Source organism: Oncorhynchus gorbuscha, linkage group LG23, assembly GCF_021184085.1.
Source record: "Oncorhynchus gorbuscha isolate QuinsamMale2020 ecotype Even-year linkage group LG23, OgorEven_v1.0, whole genome shotgun sequence".
Taxonomy (NCBI): domain Eukaryota; kingdom Metazoa; phylum Chordata; class Actinopteri; order Salmoniformes; family Salmonidae; genus Oncorhynchus; species Oncorhynchus gorbuscha.
In genome coordinates, this window is record NC_060195.1 from 9,245,828 (window position 1) to 9,259,778 (window position 13,951).

The following is a 13,951-nucleotide window of genomic DNA, read 5'->3' on the forward strand; positions in this document are numbered from 1 at the left end:
CATCTGGCCACTCAACCTCATCAGTCTCACACTGTTACACTCCAGATGCAACAGAAGAAAACAGAGACTGAAGAGCGCTCTAGATGGAATATGAACATAGACTGGAGGCCAGTCTAGATGGAATCTAAACAGAGACTGAAGGCCAGTCTAGATGGAATCTAAACGGAGACGGGAGACCAGTCTAGATGGAATCTAAACAGAGACTGGGGGCCAGTCTATATGGAATCTAAACAGAGACTGGGGGCCAGTCTAGATGGAATCTAAACAGAGACGGGAGACCAGTCTAGATGGAATCTAAACAGAGACTGGGGGCCAGTCTAGATGGAATCTAAACAGAGACGGAAGGCCAGTCTAGATGGAATCTAAACAGAGACTAAATAGAGACTGAAGGCTAGTCTAGATGGAATCTAAACAGAGACTGAAGGCCAGTCTAGATGGAATCTAAACAGAGACTGGGGGCCAGTCTAGATGGAATCTAAACAGAGACGGAAGGCCAGTCTAGATGGAATCTAAACAGAGACTAAATAGAGACTGAAGGCTAGTCTAGATGGAATCTAAACAGAGACTGAAGGCCAGTCTAGATGGAATCTAAACAGAGACTAAATAGAGACTGAAGGCTAGTCTAGATGGAATCTAAACAGAGACTGAAGGCCAGTCTAGATGGAATCTAAACAGAGACTGAAGGCCAGTCTAGATGGAATCTAAACAGAGACTGGAGGCCAGTCTAGATGGAATCTAAACAGAGACTAAATAGAGACTGAAGGCCAGTCTAGATGGAATCTAAACAGAGACTGAAGGCCAGTCTAGATGGAATCTAAACAGAGACTAAATAGAGACTGAAGGCCAGTCTAGATGGAATCTAAACAGAGACTGAAGCCCAGTCTATATGGAATCTAAACAGAGACTGGAGGCCAGTCTAGATGGAATCTAAACAGAGACTGGAGACCAGTCTAGATGGAATCTAAACAGAGACTGGAGGCCAGTCTAGATGGAATCTAAACAGAGACTGAAGGCCAGTGTATATGGAATCTAAACAGAGACTAAATAGAGACTGAAGGACAGACTAGATGGAATCTAAACAGAGACTGAAGGCCAGTCTAGATGGAATCTAAATAGAGACTGAAGGCCAGTCTAGATGGAATCTAAACGGAGACGGGAGACCAGTCTAGATGGAATCTAAACAGAGACTGAAGGCCAGTCTAGATGGAATCTAAACAGAGACTGGGGGCCAGTCTAGATGGAATCTAAACAGAGACTGGGGGCCAGTCTATATGGAATCTAAACAGAGACTGGGGGCCAGTCTAGATGGAATCTAAACAGAGACGGGAGACCAGTCTAGATGGAATCTAAACAGAGACTGGGGGCCAGTCTATATGGAATCTAAACAGAGACTGGGGGCCAGTCTAGATGGAATCTAAACAGAGACGGAGACCAGTCTAGATGGAATCTAAACAGAGACTGGGGGCCAGTCTAGATGGAATCTAAACAGAGACGGAAGGCCAGTCTAGATGGAATCTAAACAGAGACTAAATAGAGACTGAAGGCTAGTCTAGATGGAATCTAAACAGAGACTGAAGGCCAGTCTAGATGGAATCTAAACAGAGACTGGGGGCCAGTCTAGATGGAATCTAAACAGAGACGGAAGGCCAGTCTAGATGGAATCTAAACAGAGACTAAATAGAGACTGAAGGCTAGTCTAGATGGAATCTAAACAGAGACTGAAGGCCAGTCTAGATGGAATCTAAACAGAGACTAAATAGAGACTGAAGGCTAGTCTAGATGGAATCTAAACAGAGACTGAAGGCCAGTCTAGATGGAATCTAAACAGAGACTGAAGGCCAGTCTAGATGGAATCTAAACAGAGACTGGAGGCCAGTCTAGATGGAATCTAAACAGAGACTAAATAGAGACTGAAGGCCAGTCTAGATGGAATCTAAACAGAGACTGAAGGCCAGTCTAGATGGAATCTAAACAGAGACTAAATAGAGACTGAAGGCCAGTCTAGATGGAATCTAAACAGAGACTGAAGCCCAGTCTATATGGAATCTAAACAGAGACTGGAGGCCAGTCTAGATGGAATCTAAACAGAGACTGGAGACCAGTCTAGATGGAATCTAAACAGAGACTGGAGGCCAGTCTAGATGGAATCTAAACAGAGACTGAAGGCCAGTGTATATGGAATCTAAACAGAGACTAAATAGAGACTGAAGGACAGACTAGATGGAATCTAAACAGAGACTGAAGGCCAGTCTAGATGGAATCTAAACAGAGACTAAATAGAGACTGAAGGCCAGTCTAGATGGAATCTAAACAGAGACTGAAGGCCAGTCTAGATGGAATCTAAACAGAGACTGAAGGCCAGTCTATATGGAATCTAAACAGAGACTGGAGGCCAGTCTATATGGAATCTAAACAGAGACTGGAGGCCAGTCTATATGGAATCTAAACAGAGACTGGAGGCCAGTCTATATGGAATCTAAACAGAGACTGGAGGCCAGTCTATATGGAATCTAAACAGAGACTGAAGGCCAGACTATATGGAATCTAAACAGAGACTGGAGGCCAGTCTAGATGGAATCTAAACAGAGACTAAATAGAGACTGAAGGACAGTCTAGATGGAATCTAAACAGAGACTGAAGGCCAGTCTATATGGAATCTAAACAGAGACTGGAGGCCAGTCTAGATTGAATCTAAACAGAGACTGGAGGCCAGTCTAGATGGAATCTAAACAGAGACTGAAGGCCAGTCTAGATGGAATCTAAACAGAGACTGAAGGCCAGTCTATATGGAATCTAAACAGAGACTGGAGGCCAGTCTACATGGAATCTAAACAGAGACTGGAGGCCAGTCTATATGGAATCTAAACAGAGACTGAAGGACAGTCTATATGGAATCTAAACAGAGACTGAAGGCCAGTCTATATGGAATCTAAACAGAGACTGAAGGACAGTCTATATGGAATCTAAACAGAGACTGAAGGACAGTCTATATGGAATCTAAACAGAGACTGGAGGCCAGTCTATATGGAATCTAAACAGAGACTGAAGGACAGTCTATATGGAATCTAAACAGAGACTGAAGGACAGTCTATATGGAATCTAAACAGAGACTGGAGGCCAGTCTATATGGAATCTAAACAGAGACTGAAGGACAGTCTATATGGAATCTAAACAGAGACTGGGGGCCAGTCTAGATGGAATCTAAACAGAGACGGGAGACCAGTCTAGATGGAATCTAAACAGAGACTGGGGGCCAGTCTAGATGGAATCTAAACAGAGACGGAAGGCCAGTCTAGATGGAATCTAAACAGAGACTAAATAGAGACTGAAGGCTAGTCTAGATGGAATCTAAACAGAGACTGAAGGCCAGTCTAGATGGAATCTAAACAGAGACTGGGGGCCAGTCTAGATGGAATCTAAACAGAGACGGAAGGCCAGTCTAGATGGAATCTAAACAGAGACTAAATAGAGACTGAAGGCTAGTCTAGATGGAATCTAAACAGAGACTGAAGGCCAGTCTAGATGGAATCTAAACAGAGACTAAATAGAGACTGAAGGCTAGTCTAGATGGAATCTAAACAGAGACTGAAGGCCAGTCTAGATGGAATCTAAACAGAGACTGAAGGCCAGTCTAGATGGAATCTAAACAGAGACTGGAGGCCAGTCTAGATGGAATCTAAACAGAGACTAAATAGAGACTGAAGGCCAGTCTAGATGGAATCTAAACAGAGACTGAAGGCCAGTCTAGATGGAATCTAAACAGAGACTGAAGGCCAGTCTAGATGGAATCTAAACAGAGACTGGGGGCCAGTCTAGATGGAATCTAAACAGAGACTGGGGGCCAGTCTATATGGAATCTAAACAGAGACTGGGGGCCAGTCTAGATGGAATCTAAACAGAGACGGGAGACCAGTCTAGATGGAATCTAAACAGAGACTGGAGACCAGTCTAGATGGAATCTAAACAGAGACTGGGGGCCAGTCTATATGGAATCTAAACAGAGACTGGGGGCCAGTCTAGATGGAATCTAAACAGAGACGGGAGACCAGTCTAGATGGAATCTAAACAGAGACTGGGGGCCAGTCTAGATGGAATCTAAACAGAGACGGAAGGCCAGTCTAGATGGAATCTAAACAGAGACTAAATAGAGACTGAAGGCTAGTCTAGATGGAATCTAAACAGAGACTGAAGGCCAGTCTAGATGGAATCTAAACAGAGACTGGGGGCCAGTCTAGATGGAATCTAAACAGAGACGGAAGGCCAGTCTAGATGGAATCTAAACAGAGACTAAATAGAGACTGAAGGCTAGTCTAGATGGAATCTAAACAGAGACTGAAGGCCAGTCTAGATGGAATCTAAACAGAGACTAAATAGAGACTGAAGGCTAGTCTAGATGGAATCTAAACAGAGACTGAAGGCCAGTCTAGATGGAATCTAAACAGAGACTGAAGGCCAGTCTAGATGGAATCTAAACAGAGACTGGAGGCCAGTCTAGATGGAATCTAAACAGAGACTAAATAGAGACTGAAGGCCAGTCTAGATGGAATCTAAACAGAGACTGAAGGCCAGTCTAGATGGAATCTAAACAGAGACTAAATAGAGACTGAAGGCCAGTCTAGATGGAATCTAAACAGAGACTGAAGCCCAGTCTATATGGAATCTAAACAGAGACTGGAGGCCAGTCTAGATGGAATCTAAACAGAGACTGGAGACCAGTCTAGATGGAATCTAAACAGAGACTGGAGGCCAGTCTAGATGGAATCTAAACAGAGACTGAAGGCCAGTGTATATGGAATCTAAACAGAGACTAAATAGAGACTGAAGGACAGACTAGATGGAATCTAAACAGAGACTGAAGGCCAGTCTAGATGGAATCTAAATAGAGACTGAAGGCCAGTCTAGATGGAATCTAAACGGAGACGGGAGACCAGTCTAGATGGAATCTAAACAGAGACTGAAGGCCAGTCTAGATGGAATCTAAACAGAGACTGGGGGCCAGTCTAGATGGAATCTAAACAGAGACTGGGGGCCAGTCTATATGGAATCTAAACAGAGACTGGGGGCCAGTCTAGATGGAATCTAAACAGAGACGGGAGACCAGTCTAGATGGAATCTAAACAGAGACTGGAGACCAGTCTAGATGGAATCTAAACAGAGACTGGGGGCCAGTCTATATGGAATCTAAACAGAGACTGGGGGCCAGTCTAGATGGAATCTAAACAGAGACGGGAGACCAGTCTAGATGGAATCTAAACAGAGACTGGGGGCCAGTCTAGATGGAATCTAAACAGAGACGGAAGGCCAGTCTAGATGGAATCTAAACAGAGACTAAATAGAGACTGAAGGCTAGTCTAGATGGAATCTAAACAGAGACTGAAGGCCAGTCTAGATGGAATCTAAACAGAGACTGGGGGCCAGTCTAGATGGAATCTAAACAGAGACGGAAGGCCAGTCTAGATGGAATCTAAACAGAGACTAAATAGAGACTGAAGGCTAGTCTAGATGGAATCTAAACAGAGACTGAAGGCCAGTCTAGATGGAATCTAAACAGAGACTAAATAGAGACTGAAGGCTAGTCTAGATGGAATCTAAACAGAGACTGAAGGCCAGTCTAGATGGAATCTAAACAGAGACTGAAGGCCAGTCTAGATGGAATCTAAACAGAGACTGGAGGCCAGTCTAGATGGAATCTAAACAGAGACTAAATAGAGACTGAAGGCCAGTCTAGATGGAATCTAAACAGAGACTGAAGGCCAGTCTAGATGGAATCTAAACAGAGACTAAATAGAGACTGAAGGCCAGTCTAGATGGAATCTAAACAGAGACTGAAGCCCAGTCTATATGGAATCTAAACAGAGACTGGAGGCCAGTCTAGATGGAATCTAAACAGAGACTGGAGACCAGTCTAGATGGAATCTAAACAGAGACTGGAGGCCAGTCTAGATGGAATCTAAACAGAGACTGAAGGCCAGTGTATATGGAATCTAAACAGAGACTAAATAGAGACTGAAGGACAGACTAGATGGAATCTAAACAGAGACTGAAGGCCAGTCTAGATGGAATCTAAACAGAGACTAAATAGAGACTGAAGGCCAGTCTAGATGGAATCTAAACAGAGACTGAAGGCCAGTCTAGATGGAATCTAAACAGAGACTGAAGGCCAGTCTATATGGAATCTAAACAGAGACTGGAGGCCAGTCTATATGGAATCTAAACAGAGACTGGAGGCCAGTCTATATGGAATCTAAACAGAGACTGGAGGCCATCTATATGGAATCTAAACAGAGACTGGAGGCCAGTCTATATGGAATCTAAACAGAGACTGAAGGCCAGACTATATGGAATCTAAACAGAGACTGGAGGCCAGTCTAGATGGAATCTAAACAGAGACTAAATAGAGACTGAAGGACAGTCTAGATGGAATCTAAACAGAGACTGAAGGCCAGTCTATATGGAATCTAAACAGAGACTGGAGGCCAGTCTAGATTGAATCTAAACAGAGACTGGAGGCCAGTCTAGATGGAATCTAAACAGAGACTGAAGGCCAGTCTAGATGGAATCTAAACAGAGACTGAAGGCCAGTCTATATGGAATCTAAACAGAGACTGGAGGCCAGTCTACATGGAATCTAAACAGAGACTGGAGGCCAGTCTATATGGAATCTAAACAGAGACTGAAGGACAGTCTATATGGAATCTAAACAGAGACTGAAGGCCAGTCTATATGGAATCTAAACAGAGACTGAAGGACAGTCTATATGGAATCTAAACAGAGACTGAAGGACAGTCTATATGGAATCTAAACAGAGACTGGAGGCCAGTCTATATGGAATCTAAACAGAGACTGAAGGACAGTCTATATGGAATCTAAACAGAGACTGAAGGACAGTCTATATGGAATCTAAACAGAGACTGGAGGCCAGTCTATATGGAATCTAAACAGAGACTGAAGGACAGTCTATATGGAATCTAAACAGAGACTGGGGGCCAGTCTAGATGGAATCTAAACAGAGACGGGAGACCAGTCTAGATGGAATCTAAACAGAGACTGACCAGTCTAGATGGAATCTAAACAGAGACGGAAGGCCAGTCTAGATGGAATCTAAACAGAGACTAAATAGAGACTGAAGGCTAGTCTAGATGGAATCTAAACAGAGACTGAAGGCCAGTCTAGATGGAATCTAAACAGAGACTGGGGGCCAGTCTAGATGGAATCTAAACAGAGACGGAAGGCCAGTCTAGATGGAATCTAAACAGAGACTAAATAGAGACTGAAGGCTAGTCTAGATGGAATCTAAACAGAGACTGAAGGCCAGTCTAGATGGAATCTAAACAGAGACTAAATAGAGACTGAAGGCTAGTCTAGATGGAATCTAAACAGAGACTGAAGGCCAGTCTAGATGGAATCTAAACAGAGACTGAAGGCCAGTCTAGATGGAATCTAAACAGAGACTGGAGGCCAGTCTAGATGGAATCTAAACAGAGACTAAATAGAGACTGAAGGCCAGTCTAGATGGAATCTAAACAGAGACTGAAGGCCAGTCTAGATGGAATCTAAACAGAGACTAAATAGAGACTGAAGGCCAGTCTAGATGGAATCTAAACAGAGACTGAAGCCCAGTCTATATGGAATCTAAACAGAGACTGGAGGCCAGTCTAGATGGAATCTAAACAGAGACTGGAGACCAGTCTAGATGGAATCTAAACAGAGACTGGAGGCCAGTCTAGATGGAATCTAAACAGAGACTGAAGGCCAGTGTATATGGAATCTAAACAGAGACTAAATAGAGACTGAAGGACAGACTAGATGGAATCTAAACAGAGACTGAAGGCCAGTCTAGATGGAATCTAAACAGAGACTAAATAGAGACTGAAGGCCAGTCTAGATGGAATCTAAACAGAGACTGAAGGCCAGTCTAGATGGAATCTAAACAGAGACTGAAGGCCAGTCTATATGGAATCTAAACAGAGACTGGAGGCCAGTCTATATGGAATCTAAACAGAGACTGGAGGCCAGTCTATATGGAATCTAAACAGAGACTGGAGGCCAGTCTATATGGAATCTAAACAGAGACTGGAGGCCAGTCTATATGGAATCTAAACAGAGACTGAAGGCCAGACTATATGGAATCTAAACAGAGACTGGAGGCCAGTCTAGATGGAATCTAAACAGAGACTAAATAGAGACTGAAGGACAGTCTAGATGGAATCTAAACAGAGACTGAAGGCCAGTCTATATGGAATCTAAACAGAGACTGGAGGCCAGTCTAGATTGAATCTAAACAGAGACTGGAGGCCAGTCTAGATGGAATCTAAACAGAGACTGAAGGCCAGTCTAGATGGAATCTAAACAGAGACTGAAGGCCAGTCTATATGGAATCTAAACAGAGACTGGAGGCCAGTCTACATGGAATCTAAACAGAGACTGGAGGCCAGTCTATATGGAATCTAAACAGAGACTGAAGGACAGTCTATATGGAATCTAAACAGAGTCTGGAGGCCAGTCTAGATGGAATCTAAACAGAGACTAAATAGAGACTGAAGGCCAGTCTAGATGGAATCTAAACAGAGACTGGAGGCCAGTCTAGATGGAATCTAAACAGAGACTAAATAGAGACTGGAGGCCAGTCTAGATGGAATCTAAACAGAGACTGGAGGCCAGTCTAGATGGAATCTAAACAGAGACTGGAGGCCAGTCTATATGGAATCTAAACAGAGACTGAAGGCCAGTCTATATGGAATCTAAACAAAGACTGGAGGCCAGTCTATATGGAATCTAAATAGAGACTGAAGGCCAGTCTAGATGGAATCTAAACAGAGACTGAAGGCCAGTCTAGATGGAATCTAAACAGAGACTGGAGGCCAGTCTATATGGAATCTAAACACAGACTGGAGGCCAGTCTATATGGAATCTAAACACAGACTGGAGGCCAGTCTATATGGAATCTAAATAGAGACTAAATAGAGACTGAAGGCCAGTCTAGATGGAATCTAAACAGAGACTGAAGGCCAGTCTATATGGAATCTAAACAGAGAATGGAGGCCAGTCTATATGGAATCTAAACAGAGACGGGAGGCCAGTCTAGATGGAATCTAAACAGAGACTGGAGGCCAGTTTAGATAGAATCTAAACAGAGACAGGAGGCCAGTCTAGATGGAATCTAAACAGAGACTGGAGGCCAGTCTATATGGAATCTAAACAGAGACTGGAGGCCAGTCTAGATGGAATCTAAACAGAGACTGAAGGCCAGTCTATATGGAATCTAAACAGAGACTGAAGGCCAGTCTATATGGAATCTAAACAGAGACTGAAGGCCAGTCTATATGGAATCTAAACAGAGACTGGGGGCAAGTCTAGATGGAATCTAAACAGAGACTGGAGGCCAGTCTAGATAGAATCTAAACAGAGACTGGAAGCAAGTCTAGATGGAATCTAAACAGAGACTGGAGGCCAGTCTATATGGAATCTAAACAGAGACTAGAGGCCAGTCTAGATGGAATCTAAACAGAGACTAGAGGCCAGTCTAGATGGAATCTAAACAGAGACTGGAGGCCAGTCTAGAATAATCTAAAATAGAATACAGAGTGAGGAAAACAACAAAGGATAAAGTAAAGATATGATTTGATATGATTTGATAATATATGATTTGATTGTATATGATTTGATATGATTGTAAATGACTTGATATGATTTGATATGATATGATATGATTGTATATTCTTTGATTTGATATGATATGATATGATTGTATATTCTTTGATTTGATATGATATGATATGATTGTATATTCTTTGATTTGATATGATATGATTTGATGTCATTTGATTTGATGTGATTTTGTTATTTATTTTTTCTGAGGATTTTGTTTGTTGTGTTGTTGACATTGGATTAAATTGATATCTGGTGCCATTAAAATTTTGATTATTTTAAATATCACACCATCGCTCAGGAGAGGGTGACATCTGGAAATGACAGGCCAGCTGATGGATGGTGTCTGTCTCCTACCTCTAGAATCCTGTTCTCTCAGACATAGACAGCCTTGACATGATTGATGGCATGCTAAATCCCCTCCTTCCACACACACACACACACACACACACACACACACACACACACACACACACACACACACACACACACACACACACACACACACACACACACACACACACACACACACACACACACACACACACACACACACACACACACACACACACACACACACACACACACACACACACACACACACACACACACACACACTGAACATACACACTCTCTCTCTCTCTCTCTCGCTCTCCTCTCTCTGTCTATCACCCTCTCTCTCTGTCCCATCTCTCTTTTTTTCTCTCAAACCCCTCCCTCCCTCTCTCTCTCCCCATGCCCCCCACCCCACTTCCGCTTCTCCCCCTCCCCCTCTGTCCTGACTTTGGCCTATTATCTGTCCTGATTTGTCATAGACACTTGCTAAAAAACTTTAATGAGCAAACCTTCCTTCATGACCTGGCAACTGTAAAAGACACTTGGACCTTCTTTTTTTCAGTGTTATTGTTAATAAACACGCCCCCATAAAGAAAACGAGAATTAAAAACAGGTTCAGCCCCTGGTTCGACCGTGATCTGGCAGAGTTACTCCACCTCAACAACTCAATTTGGCCTGAGGCTCGGCACACGCTTACTCAGGCTTACTGGCTCTCGTTCAGACAAATGAGAAATACATGTAAGTGCACTCAGGCTATCCAGAAGGCCAAAGTTATTTACTTTAAGGAGCAGTTTTCTCTCTCTGGGTCTAACCCCAAGAAGTTCTGGAAAACGTTTAAACCCTCCTCGTCACAGCTGCCCATGTCCCTTAATGTTGATCATGTGGTTGTTACTGACAAGGAGCACATGGCTGAGCTCTTTAATCACCACTTCATTAAGTCAGGATTCCTATTTGACTCAGCCATGACTCATTGCCCGCCCAACATTTCCTCATCTCCCACCCCTTCTAATACGACTATCCCCAATGCTCCTCACTCTTTTTCTCCTGCCCCACTACAAAGTTTCTCCCTGCAGACGGTCACTGAGTCCGAGGTGCTAAAGGAGCTCCTGAAACTTGACCCCAAAAAAACATCTGGTTCAGATGGTTTAGACCCTTTCTTCTTTAAGGTTGCTGCCCCCCATCATCACCAAGCCTGTCTCTGACCTTTTTAACCTGTCTCTCCTCTCTGGGGAGGTTCCCATTGGTTGGAAGGCAGCCACGGTTTGTCCTTTATTTAAAGGGGGAAATCAAGCTGATCCTAACTGTTATAGGCCTGTTTCTATTTTGCCCTGATTATCAATAATGTTGAAAAACTTGCCAATAATCAACTGACTGGCTTTCTTGATGTCTATAGTATTCTCTCTGGTATGCAATCTGGTTTCCGCTGTCACGTCTACTCCTGCTCCTCCCCTCCGTTGTGCGACGTCGCTGGAGTACTAACCACCGGTTCTGGCACTCATCATTATGCACAGCTGGCACTCATCATTACGCACAGCTGGCACTCATCATTACACACAGCTGGCACTCATCATTACACACAGCTGGCACTCATCATTACACACAGCTGGCACTCATCATTACACACAGCTGGCACTCATCATTACACACAGCTGGCACTCATCATTACACACAGCTGGCACTCATCATTACACACAGCTGGCACTCATCATTACGCACAGCTGGCACTCATCATTACACACAGCTGGCACTCATCATTACACACAGCTGGCACTCATCATTACACACAGCTGGCACTCATCATTACACACAGCTGGCACTCATCGTTATGATTCACACCTGACCTCATTACCTCCCCTTCATAGGTCCCTTCCTTTTGTTCATTCCTCAGTTGGTATTGTACCTGTGTTCATGTTGCATCGCTTCTGTTGCGCTGTCTTGTTTCATGTTTGTTGTTTTCATTAAACGTTTTACCTGCACCTGCTTCTCGACTCACGGTGTCATCGTTACAGAATACCAACTCCAACAATGGAAAAAGCAGGAAAATCGGATATCTCTCCGACGGTCGATGAACATGGTTACCTTCTGCGTCGGCAGCATGACCAGCTGGCACAACTGGGGACGGCCATGGAAGAGGACCTTCGCAGTTTGCAGCGTCTCAAACATTCCCGGGAGGCGCTGCATCCTACTAGTGGAGGATACTCTAGATCCAGCATACCCAGTGAGCCAGCCCAACAGGCCCATTCAGCAATACGCTCCAGGTCAGCGATGCCCATTTAATCCCTCCCAGAGAAATATGACGGTACCCCATTCAAATGACGTGGCTTCCTACTTCAATGCTCTGCTGGACTCTCGGCGCCGTGGGGGTCAGCTCCAGTATCTGGTGGACTGCAAGGGGTATGGCCCTGAGGAGCAGTGTTGGGTTCCGGTAGAGGACATTCTGGATCTCAACATCTTCTGCGATTTCCACCTTCGCTACCCGGATCAACCCGCTCCTCGTCCCGAGGTCGTCCACCTAGTCGGCCACGTCCTGCGGCCGTGCATCAGAGGGGGGGTCATGTCACGTCTGCTCCTCCCTTATGGCGTGCGACGTTGCCGGAATACTAAGCACCTGTGCTGGGAATCCTCATTACGCGCACCTGGCATCCATCATTACGGACACCTGGCATCCATCATTACGGACACCTGGCATCCATCATTACAGACACCTGGCATCCATCATTACGGACACCTGGCATTTATCATTACGGACACCTGGCATCCATCATTACGGACACCTGGCATTTATCATTACGGACACCTGGCATCCATCATTACGGACACCTGGCATTTATCATTACGGACACCTGGCATCCATCATTACGGACACCTGGCATTTATCATTACATGCACCTGGCTTCCATCCTTATGGACACCTGGCACACATCGTTATGATGAGACACCTGGACCTCATTTCTTCCTCTGTATAGGTCCCTTCATTTTGTTCCTCAGTTGGTTTTGTACCTGTGTTCATGTTACCTCGCTTCTGTTACGCTGTCTTGTTTCATATTTGTTGTTTTCATTAAACGTTTTACCTGCACCTGCTTCTCGACTCACGGTGTCATCGTTACATCCACTCACGTTATGGACGTTATGGATTTTAATGCCAGCAGCATACCACCCTGCATACCACTGCTGGCTTGCTTCTGAAGCTAATCAGGGTTGGTCCTGGTCAGTTCCTGGATGGGAGACCAGATGCTGCTGGAAGTGGTGTTGGAGGGCCAGTAGGAGGTGATTGACACTGCCCTGTGTAGGGTGCCGTCTTTCGGATGGGACGTTAAACAGGTGTCCTGGCTCTGAGGTCAGTAAAGATCCCATGGCACTTATTGTAAGAGTAGGGGTGTTAACCCCGGTGTCCTGGCTAAATTCCCAATCTGGCCCTTAAACCATCACAGTCACCTAATAATCCCCAGTTTACAATTGGCTCATTCATCCCTCTCCTCTTCCCTGTAACTATTCCCCAGGTCGTTGCTGCAAATGAGAATGTGGTCTCAGTCAACTTATCTGGAAAAATAACGGATAAAAAAATGTGTCACTGCAACCTAAATTATATCAACATTGTCCTTGATTCTAAGCAATGTTGTGCTGCTATTTTGATTGACTTGGCCAAAGCTTTTGATACGGTAGACCATTCCATTCTTGTGCGCCGGCTAGGGGGTGTTGGTGTATGTGAGGGGTCTTTGGGCTGGTTTGCTAACTACTTCTTTCAAAGAGTGCAGTGTATAAAGTCACCAAGTGAGTAACCCAAGGCTCAATCCTAGGCCCCGTGCTCTTCTTAATTTACATCAACAACATAGCTCAGGCAGTAGGAAGCTCTCTCATTCATTTATATGCAGATGATACAGTCTTATACTCAGCTGGCCCCGTTGCTCTACAGCAACGTTTTCTTAGTGTCCAACAAGCTTTCTCTGCCCTTAACCTTGTTCTGGAC

The 13,951-nt window shown here is 44.4% G+C and overlaps 1 protein-coding gene across 3 annotated transcripts in view; it reads left to right on the top strand.

Annotated features, from left to right (window-relative positions):
* The window catches only part of glra1 (glycine receptor, alpha 1), a 106,707-nt gene that overhangs the window by 64,823 nt on the left and 27,933 nt on the right, over positions 1 to 13,951 (top strand). The gene's annotated exons all lie outside the window — the stretch shown is intronic.